This window comes from Mus caroli, chromosome 2 (assembly GCF_900094665.2).
Source record: "Mus caroli chromosome 2, CAROLI_EIJ_v1.1, whole genome shotgun sequence".
In the NCBI taxonomy this organism is placed as follows: domain Eukaryota; kingdom Metazoa; phylum Chordata; class Mammalia; order Rodentia; family Muridae; genus Mus; species Mus caroli.
The window spans coordinates 78,776,996-78,788,523 of NC_034571.1; the positions used below are offsets into that span (position 1 = coordinate 78,776,996).

Sequence of the window (11,528 nt, forward strand, 5' to 3'; positions counted from 1 at the left end):
ACCTGCTCCAATTTTTACAGTTCTTTTAGTTTACATACTTGAGTGTGGGTCACTGGCTACACCTCCAGGAGTTGGGAACTTAGTCACTGCTATCCTCTCACCACTTTTGATCATGGGGGAGACACTTCCCCCGCTGCCACCCTTTGCTTTTCCTTTCACACAGCAGAATTGGAGACCGTCTTGGAGGTTTCATCTAGGTTTCACAGACATTCTTGGTTCGGAGAGCAATAATTTCCTTTGCCATCACTATTTTCAAGAAATTAACCCCAGAAGCAGAACACTCAGAAAATCCAGATCATAGCAACAACATGGAATAAAGGGAGATAAAGGGAAAACAAAATCATAGACAACTGTTATCCATAGATGAGAGTAGAAAAACACATATATCCCTCATACAACAAGGGTGTTGAGATCTCCCTGCAATTTTCTAAAATCCAGAGATAGAGATTGTATACTGCCCGTGTTTCCATGACATCTTACATGGTGCTAGGGATATATTAGGCTATAAAATTTTTAGTTGATGAAAGGAAAATTTCCCATCTGAATTCTTTTCTAACTAGAAAAGTAGCCAGTACCACAGGCATCCAAGAAGAAATCTTTGTTTTGTTTTTATTTTCATTTGGTGGTGGTGGCAGTTGTTAGAGATAGGGTCTCATTACATAGCCCAAGCTGACCTCAAAGTTGGAACCCTACCGCTTTAGCCTTCCAAATTCTGGGGTTGCATGCATCACTATCCCCAGATCCAGAAAGTTCCTTTTGGAGTTGACTTTTAATATTCTTTCCAAGCCCATGAAAGCTTAAATTCAATTAAATTGAATTCCCTGAAAGTCAGGCTTTTAGCTTCTTACTTCAGTCTGTATCTGAGGTCATCTTGTCCCAGCTCCAGTCCCGGTGCAGGCGGGCATCCTTCCTGCCTCAGATTCTCAATCATCCTTTTGTGCCAGTGTATTAAAGTTAACAGCATGTCCATGTCTTTGGTCTTGGGTCTTCCCTGAGACACCTCTGAGTAAGTTTCAGTTTGTTCTTTAGATTTTTTATTTTCCTCAAAAGTATTTCCTTCTATTATTTAACCAATAAATATATTTTTAAAACCACTGGACTTCCAGCCATGTCTTTGAAATTATCTCAAATATGAACCACAAAAGCATTCTGGTCCCTCCTTCAAGGTGCCTAGAGTTTGGTTGATTACTAATATGATCAACAAAAAGATCCTAAGATGATCACAAGGAGTTAACTTCATTTTAATAGTTATAGGTTTCTTTTAGCTTGCATTGAAAATACAACTCTTATGCTAAATTCATCCATTTGAGGGAACAGTGTCTCATAGGGTGAAACTAGTTTTATTTATCTTTAAGTGGGTTCTTTTTGTTTGTTTTGTTTTGTTCTTCTTTGGTTTGGTTAGTTTTGGGTTGTTTTGTTGTTGTTGTTGTTGGTTGTTGGTTTTTGTCTTTTTTTTTTTTTTAAGACAGGGTCCCTCTACAAAGCCCTGGCTGTCCTGAAATTCATTATGTAAACCACTCCTCCCCTCCATAGCAGCTCGGATTGTCTCAAACCACAAGCCCGAAGTAAGTCCTTCCACCCTTAAATTGATTTGTTAGGTATGTGGTTAGAGCAACAAGAAAAGTAATGCTGAGCAGTATCAGAAACTTAGACCTGGTGGGCAGAAGAGGTGGCTCAGTGAGTGAGAGTGCTTGCTGCTCCCACAGAGAACCAGGGTTCAGGTCCCAGCACCAACATGATTCTCACAACTCTTGGGATCCAGATCAATCCAAGGCTTTCTCAGAGGCTATGATGACAAGAAAAGGCAAATGTTAGCTCTGTGACCTTGTTCAGGGGCAGACTTAGAGTGGGGGCAGAACCAGTGCCTCCAAAGGAGTCAAGGTTGCTGATTGGGAGGCAATGACCCTTTCACTGGGGCTGTGGTTATCAGTCCTAAGGCAGCTAGCTGTGTCTAAAGCATCCTGTGTTCTCTGTAGCAACCTTGCCTGACTTATCTCTCTGACGACTCTGGCCTTTTCTTGCCTGCAGATAGTACGCAAGAAGCTGTGCTGCTAAAGAAACTTGGTTGCCATAAGCTTAGGCCAGACCTCCTAGGCTCAGCCCTCTGTCTTCTTTATTCCTCATGCCCGGTCCCCTCCTGGACATCTCCCAGTTCAGGGCCCTTACTTCCACAGGTTTAAGTCATACCCCATCTGTAACCACAGTGCCAATGGATCAGACAGCCTCTGCAGAGCTCCACAGCACCAGGCGCTCACATGGCATACAAGCATACATAAGTATTTTATGTACATACTTGTGCACATAAAATAAAAATCAATACATCTTTTAAAAAAGAAAGAAGGAAAGGAGGGAGAGAGGGAGGGAAGAAGAGAGGGAGGGAGGGAGGGAGGGAGGGAGAGAGAGAGAGAGAGAGAGAGAGAGAGAGAGAGAGAGAGAGAGAGAGAGAGAGAGAGAGAGAGAGAGAGAGAGAGAGAGAGAGGAGAAACTTACACCTGGGTTAAGAGACTTACAAGACAGATTAGTATAAAGAAAATTTCAGGGAACACTACACAAGGTTAATGGTTACTTACATCTTTTAACATGCATTAAAAATCACAGCTGTTTATGAGTAGCTTGGTGTTCTTGTGGGATTCTTAACAGTGGAAGTAGAGGCTGTCTCTGACTCTTTTGCCTGCTTGCGGGACCCTATTTCTCCTACTGGGTTGCCTCTTCCAGACCTAATGTGATGTTATGTGTCTGGTCTTGTTGTAGCTTGCTATACCACATTTGGTTGCTGTCCTGGGAGGTCTGCTCTTGTCTAAGGGAAAGTGGAGTGTGGCGGACCTAGGGGAGAGGAGAGGTGGCAGGGAAGCACTGCAGTCAGGATGTAATATATAAGAGAAGAATAAACCTAAAAATAAAAATTTTAAATACAGTTGTTTAATTAAATCCATGTATTTTAGAGACACGCGTTTCTTAGTATAAGGCTGGATTTTTGGATTTTTGTTGTTGTTGTTTGGTTTTGTCCTGGTTTTTGTTTTTGTTGTTGTTGTTCTTTGTTTGTTTGTTTGTTTGTTTGTTTGTTTTGAGACAATGTCTTCCTATGTACTTCTGTCTGTCCTAGAGCTCACTATATAAACCAGGTTGGCCTTGAACTCATAGACAGCCTCCTGCCTCTGCCTCTCGAGTGCTGGGATTAAAGATGAGCACCGCCACACCTGACTTAAGCTAGATTTATAAATGAGTCTTTTTAAATATGACGTAAATATTACATGTCACATGACCAACCTTTGGAGAGCACTGCTAGACTGTGCTTTGCGCATTATTGAATCATCATCGAATCTATGCAGTCCCTGCCCTTGTAACTGTCACTGAGCTTATAACTTCCCTATAAACTCAGAGTAAACAAAGTCACACTGAGATGCAAATGATAGGAGCTCAGCTAAACTCACATACTAGAAAAGTAACTCCAATCTCCAACGGAGTAGGGCAGGTGGCCCAAATTCATATCTCAGGAAAATCACAGATCCTTATCTCTGGCCAGTCTTCAAGGTACTGAAGCTGCATGTGTTTGTTTGGCCAGTTTCTCAAGTCCTGTGTAACCTGCTCCCCTCGGGCGCCTCTTCCTGATCCCTTTCTGACTCCCAAACTTAAAACCTTAAGGCTCCTTCCTTGCCAGCCCTCAGAGACTCTTCTGCCTGTCAGTGCTCAGTAGGGTGGCCAACGCCCACTTCAGGATATTATGCTTTTCTTCTTCCCGTCTTCCCTGATACTCAATCTTCTACTTCCAGCCCCCATGCTCCCTGGTTCTGAACTGTCCCAGATCACTCCTAGCCTCAATCACCACTCATCTATGTGTCCCCCTGCAGAGTGTTTACCCCCTAATCCACTCATTGTTTTATTGGAACAAGTTTATCTTTTAACAAAATTTATAAGGTGCCAAGTGCCTATGGCCATGTCTTATACTTTTTTGATGGTATTTGTTTATATATTTTGCAACAACTGCCACTGTTCAAATATTTTGAATAATATTCAACAACTTGCATGTGTTTAATTAAAAAATCTTGAAACAGTCTCTTTAGAAGTTGCACTGTGAAAAGGGAATCAATAAAACACAGTAGTGGGGGTGGAGAAAGACTAGAAACATCAACAGAGACCTATTGAACAATTATGAAGTATGTCTAAGTGAATAGATGTTAACTGGAGATCACAGCAGAACATAGAGCAAAAATTCCAGCAGGTAAGGAAAGTCTAGCTAGAAGGCAGAAGGATGGCTGGCAGGATTTATGGAGGAATCTTAGAAGTGCTTTGTGGCTGAGACTCAGAGTACATCTGTATGGCTGTGGGCCAAGAGCACCACAATTGAGAAGTCTCCGTCCATGAAGAAACCAAATGTCCATCTACGAGAGGGATGGAAGCAGAATGGGATTAAAGAAACCAAATGTCCATCAATGAGAGAGGAGAGAGGAGAAAGGGGAACAAAAAAACCCCATTTTTCTGGATAGCAAGATCTAGGAACTCTATCTAAAAATATTGCTGCATATGGCTTCATGTGTGGTGTATGTACAGAATTGGGCTGTTACCCTAGCAGAGAAAAATTAAAGCAGTGATGTTCATTCTAGATCAGAAACTCATGGACATATGGATTTGGACAAAATTAAAGCCCCAAAGAAAGTCAGTAAAATAAGAATAAATATTGCCGGGCGTGGTGGCACACGCCTTTAATCCCAGCACTCAGGAGGCAGAGGCAGGCGGATTTCTGAGTTCAAGGCCAGCCTGGTCTACAAAGTGAGTTCCAGGACAGCCAGGGCTATACAGAGAAACCCTGTCTCGAAAAACCAAAAAAAAAAAAAGAATAAATATAGACAATGTGAGGGTGTCTGGGTTAAGAGACCAGAGTGTAGAGCAGGATGCTAGCTGATAGGTTAAATTTCAAGACGGATAACAGGCTAGGATTCAACTTCCCTCATTCTCAGGGTTCATATTCTGACCTTTACAACAACTAGATACTCAGAAGGTCTAGTTTGAATAAGTATGGCCTCTTATTCAAAGGCTCATTGATGTGAATGCTTAGTTACCAGGGAGTGACACTTCTTGAGAAGGATTAGAAATTGCCCTTTTGGTAGCCCTTATTGGAGAAAGTGTGTCACTGGGGGGTGTGGGGGGGGGGGTAGGCTTGAGGTTTCAAAAGCGAAAGCCATATCTAGTGACCTTCTCGCTTCCTGCTGCCTGGAGATACAGATGTAGAACTCTCAGCTACTTCTCCAGCCAAGTCTGCCTGCATGCTGCCATGCTCCTCACCATGATGATAGTGGACTAAACCTCTGAAAATATAAACAAACCCCAATTAGTGCTTTTTCTCATAAGAGTTGCTATGGTCATGGTGTCTCTTCATAGCGATAGAACAGTGACCAAGATGGAGGGTATGGAGTATTTCAATGGAATCTTTTGTAATTACGTAATCACAGCTGTGGGAGGAAGAAGGGGAAGCAAAAACAGAAAGATGACCCTGGAGGTTCAGGGCACGAGTTCTAAGACCTCAGTTTTCAGTCTGGGGTTGTGTTTCCCTGAAGGTGAGGTCTTTTCAAAGGGGTCAAAGGCAAATTTCCAGAACTTCAATGTCTGTGTCTACTGTTTTTTGAAACCCACATCCTAGAGAGTGTAACTTTGACAGAATCACTTTATTTGTTTCTGTTCTCCCCTCTCACAATTGCCCTTCTCCACTTTTGGAAAGAATGTTTCTCACCCATCCTGAAACTTTCTTAAAGGCATTTCATCATACAGAAACTTCAATGATACCAGACAGAAGTATTTAAATGAATTTAATAATGGACTATAAGTTCATTAACGTCACACACACACACACACACACAAAGCAGAGGGAGACTTCATATGCAGAAATAAGATATTAAAATAATTTTGATGATATATTACATAATTCTATAAGGATTATTATTTACAGGGGGCAATGAATTTAGTGTCATTACCACAACAGAAACTCTTACAAGCCTGTAGGCCCATGAAAGGCAGCTTGGTTCCTGCTTGAGCTAAGGCTAGAAATCCTGGTGACCCTAAAAGGGTGGTAGGCATTTTGCCTGTTCTCAGGGAACCAGGCTCCTGGTATGAAGCTGCAGCCCTCCATAGTTCTGTGGCCATCAGTCACACAAGGGCAACACCCCCAAACCCCTCCACTGGTAGAGGACATGACCTGTGGTCATGTAGCCTCAGACAGATCTCCATTTTAATGAGGTACCTAGAGACTTAGCCAATAAACTTCCCAGAAAAAAGTTATTTAACCTCAGGCAGACCCTGAGAAGTGGGGTACGGTTTTACTCATCCACTTTCTACCATGACAATAAATGTCTTAAAACCATGGACTGCCTCTTTTCATTGGGATCTGCCATGGAGAGCCACAGAGGAGGCCTTTGCCTACAGAGCCGCCATCTAATCTCCCATAGAAGACCTCTGTGCCCCCAGCCACGACGACCAAGTCAAGCCCAAACCTGCCACTGCTGACACGCCAAGGACTATCCCCTTGGGGATACATTTATTTGGTCCTTTGGGGCATATAACAACCTTGAGAATTAAGCATATTTTCTTCATTTCATGGCTAAAGAAACTAAGGCTTATAGGTATAGCTTAGCCAAGAATACATAACTACTTAATGCCACAGCACAATTGAACATGAAGTCTTCTGTGCCTGGAGCACATGCTTTTAATCCCAGCACCTGGAAGATTGAGGCGGGGGACCACAAGATGCAGGCCAGTCTGAGCAACGTAGTGAGTTCCAGACCAGCCTAGAACATATAGTAAAATATTTTTGTTTTCCATCTTGTTCTGCTTTTTGAGACAAGATCTCATGTACTCAGGCTCGGCTCCAGAGCCCTGTTCATACTAAACAATCACATTAATAACTGAGCTACGTCTTTAGCCCTGAGACCAGACGTCTATGCATAGACTTAGGTCTATTTGGCTACAGCATGATGCTTCCCATTAACTTCACATAAAAGAAACCTCGTACTTCTATGTGTTCTACCTCATTGTAGAGAGTGTGTTCCACAACAGGGAACACACTCAGAAAATAACATCTGATGACTCAGCAGTTAAGACCATGTGCTGCTCTTAAAGAAGATTCAGGTTCAGTTCCTAACACCCACATTGGATGGCTCGTGACTGTCTGCAACTCCAGTTCTAGGAAAATCTTGACCTCCTCAAGCACTGTAGATACATGATGCATATACAAACAAATAGTGGCGCGCACACACAGACACACACACTACACACATGTTTTAAGATAACTAGTTTAAAAGTAATATCTACATGACTATTAATTGTCACCTCTGCAAATGACACTTGGAGAACTAGCTCCTACCAGTGGCAACCACATCCTAGTTACCCAGTTCATCTTGCTGGAATTCCCAAGTTACCCAAGTCTCCAGGAGCTTCTCTTTGGGGCCTATCTGCTCACTTACGCCTTAACGGTGACATACAACCTGGGAATGTTGACACTCATCCTCACCAACTCTACAGACCCATATATTTCTTGCTATCTGTATGTCTTCTCTGGTGACATCCAAGTTCTGGTAAACCTCCTGGCCTTGGACAAGTCCATCTCTTTTGATGGCTGTGTGGTCCAGCTAATCATCATTGTGGTATATGCGACTGTTGAGAGCTTTTTGATGGTCTCTATGGCCATGGCCCATGACCCAGTTCATGACAATTTGTCAATCCCTTTGTTATAATGTCATGACTAAAGGAACCTGTCTCCAGCTGAGGCTGCTTCCCATGCATTTGGTGAACCTAATTCTGCTAGTCAGAATACAAATGTCTTTACCCTGCCTTTCTGTCTGTGACATCCACTCCTCTCCACTCATGCCAACACGGCCATAGCAGAAGTGGTCCTTTATATCTTCTCTTCTCTAGTTATCCTTCTACCTGCCATAGTCATCCCCATTTTCTACAGCTGTACTGGCTGATTTGGGGTGTTGTACTGGCTAGTTTTGTGTCAACTTGACACAGCTGGAGTTATCACAGAGAAAGGAGCTTCAGTTGAAGAAATGCCTCCATGAGATCCAACTGTAAGGCATTTTCTCAATTAGTGATCAAGGGGGAAAGGCCCCTTGTGGGTGGGACCATCTTTGGGCTGGTAGTCCTGGGGTATATAGGAGAGCAGGATGAGCAAGCCAGGGGAAGCAAGCCGGTAAAGAACATCCCTCCATGGCCTCTGCATCAGCTCCTGCTTCCTGCCCTGCTTGAGTTCCAGTCCTGACTTCCTTTGGTGATGAACAACAAACAGTATGGAAGTGTAAGCTGAATAAACCCTTTCTTCCCCAACTTGCCTCTTCGTCATGATGTTTGTGCAGGAATTGAAACCCTGACTAAGACAGGTATCAACTTGACACAGGCTAGAGTTATCACAGAGAAAGTAGTTTCAGTTGGGGAAATGCCTCCATGGGATCCAGCTGTAAGGCATTTTCTCAATTAGTGATCATGGGGGGAGGTCCCCTTGTGGGTGGGATCATCTCTGGGCTGGCTGGTAGTCTTGGTTCTATAAGAAAGCAGGCTGAGCAAGCCAGGAGAAGCAAGTCAGTAAAGAACATCCCTCCATGGCCTCTGCATCAGCTCCTGCTTTCTGATCTGCTTGAGTTCCAGTCCTGACATCCTTTAGTGATCAACAGCAATGTGAAAGTGTAAGCCTAATAAACCCTTTCCTCCCCAACTTGCTTCTTGGTCATGATGTTTTGTCCAGGAATAGAAACCCTGACTAAGACAGAGGGTATGTATTCAGAATGGCAAGATGGCTTAGGAAATACAGTAGCTTATTGCCAGAGGTTACAACCTAAGTTTAATCTCTGTGTCCCATCTGGGTGAAGGAGATAACCAACTACCATAAGTTGTCTTTTGATCATCCATGACAGCCCAATTCTGACTCATAAATAAAAATAATGTTTAAAAAAAGAGAAAGAGAGAGAGAGAGGATGTGTGCTCAGCATCAGAAGTTCCACAGCAAAACAAGGGGCATTTCAGTTACACAACTAGTCAGTCTCTCCTTTCTGTGCATCACTCTATTTTGAGTTGTCTAGTACTCATTTTGTAGCCCAAGCTGGCCTCAAACTTCCAACAATTCAAATGCTAGGATTGCAAGCAAGAACCAGCACTCCTGGTTTAACAAATTAAGTCCTTATTGGCTTTCCATCATAACTCCCAACACAGACAAAGGGTCACACATTCACTGCTAATTTGCTACCAGCTTAGTAAAGTGGGAGTGGGCAAAGGGCAGCTCAGTTCTTCCCACTAGAAAAAGAAAGAACAGCAGGATAAAGGATTTTTTTTAATGTCTTATCGCAGCTATGTTTTGCTGACATGTCTTATTAGAACCTGGGGACCATCAAGTTGCAAAAAACAAAGTCTTTCTGGATTCTTCCTGCTGGTTGGTTCCCACCAAAATTGACTTTGTCACAAACTAGTGTAGTCAGGGAAATGACTTCTCTCATTTGGACTAAGCAGTAAAGTAGCAACGAACATTTTTGGAACGATTAGAAGTTGATACAAATAAGTAATAAAAAGCACTTGGAGTAAGAACCTAAACTGCCCAAGCCACATCAGCCTCAAGTTCCTGCACTGCTGGGTTTGTCTTTGAGAGAGCAGAGAGAGTCCACCCAGGGTGTGGCTCAGTGGTAGAGCTTGCCTAGAGCATATGAAGCTCTCAGTTCTAACTCCTAACACCACAATAAATAAATAAACTTCTGTATCAAGAGACTTTATCTTGCCTTTTTGTTTTCTGGAAAGATGCCTGTGCATGTCTCAGCTGTCAAGGGTGTGGGATGTGGGGCTTGTGTAGGTGTGTGTGAATGGTGTTTGGGCAGTGACAGCGTTATGTAAGATGCTGTGCTTTGGAAGATGACTCAAACCTTTTTTAATATTTATTATCACTATTTTATACATATAATTGTAAGCAGTAGTGTTTTAGAGAATTATGCAAGTGAAGATGAACTCAAAGATCTAGCTGTGAGTAGGACCCCAGATGAAAGACAGGTTCCCAATCAGGCTAGTGGTGCACACCTTTAATCCCAGAACTCAGGAGGCTAAGGCAGGTGGATCTCTGTGAGTTTTGAGGCCAGCTTAGTCTACAGAGTTTCAAGACATTCAGAGCTCCATAGTGAGACTCTATCTTGAAGAACCAAACAACACCAAAGGCAGGTTCCCAAATCAATGCAAAGTCTAAATTGAACTGAGTTAGCTACAGCCTGAAAATTTGGGTTATTGTGACCCCCCCTGCCCCCAGATCTAATAGATGTTATTCTAAATAGAGAGACTGTAAGTAAACAAGGAGGCCTATCACCGCAGCAAGCATGAAAAAAAAAAAAACATTAGAGAGTGTACTGGCTAGTTTTGTGTCAACTTGACACAGGCTGGAGTTATCACAGAGAAAGGAGCTTCAGTTGGGGAAATGCCTCCATGAGATCCAGCTGTAAGGCATTTTCTCAATTAGTGATCATGGGGGAAAGGCCCCTTGTGGGTGGGACCATCTCTGGGCTGGTAGTCTTAGTTCTATAAGAGAGCAGGCTGAACAAGCCAGGGGAAGCAAGCCCAGTAAGGAACATCCCTCCATGGCCTCTGTATCAGCTCCTGCTTCCTGCCCTGCTTGTTCAAGTCCTGACTTCCTTGGTGCCGAACAGCAATGTGGAAGTGTAAGCTGAATAAACCCTTTCCTCCCCAACTTGCTTCTTGGTCATGATGTTTTGTCCAGGAATAGAAACCCTGACTAAGACAAATTGGTACCAGCAGAGTGGGGTATTCCTGTGACAACCTGACAACCTAATGTTTTGGGGAGGACTGTGGAAGGACTTTGGAACCTTGGGCTAAAAGATCCATTCGGTGTTAAGAGCTCTGTGGGATGTTGTGTAGGAGCTTGGAAGATAATGATGAGAACAGTGCAGAAGATGGAGGTCTGGCTTGTGAAATTTCAGAGGGAAAATTAAAGACTCTTATCAGGCCATTGCTGTTTTGATTGTGAAGATTCTGTGGTTCTGGTTAGCTGGGGCTGAAGAATCAGCTGTGATTAACAAGATACCAGAGCTCCTAAAGTGAAAACTTTGCATTACTGGGACTATTGATGCTGGTTAGCTGGAGCTAAGAAATTAGCGGTGATTAAGAAGAGACCAGCATCATTGAGGTGATATATTCTGGGAAGTGTTTTCTGAGAACACAGAGGCTGTGTTCCAGAGATAGCCAAGGTTGTACCTTGTGCTGTGACTGGACTTAGTAATGAGTAAGAGTCACCCAGGTGGTACTGGTTTTGAAGGCATGAAGGGGTCATGAAGAGCAGCTGAGGCTGGGCACTGTGAAGGCCATTGGTGAAGGTGCAGCCTCAGTTGCAATTGATGGCCCAGAACTGAAGGGGTCATGCAGTGTTTTGGAGATGCCAATAGCAATGAGATGACCACCAAGAACAGCAGCAGCAGTGGAGTACAGGCATCTGGAGCCCAGAAGACAAGCTGTGTGCTACAAAGGACAGGGCTGGAGGAGTGACCCAAGCCCTTGGAGGA

General features: G+C 43.3%; 1 pseudogene; it reads left to right on the forward strand.

The window, feature by feature from the left end:
* The first annotated feature begins 7,325 nt into the window (after positions 1-7,325).
* LOC110306296 lies at positions 7,326-7,955 on the forward strand (annotated as a pseudogene).
* The last annotated feature ends 3,573 nt before the right edge of the window (positions 7,956-11,528 follow it).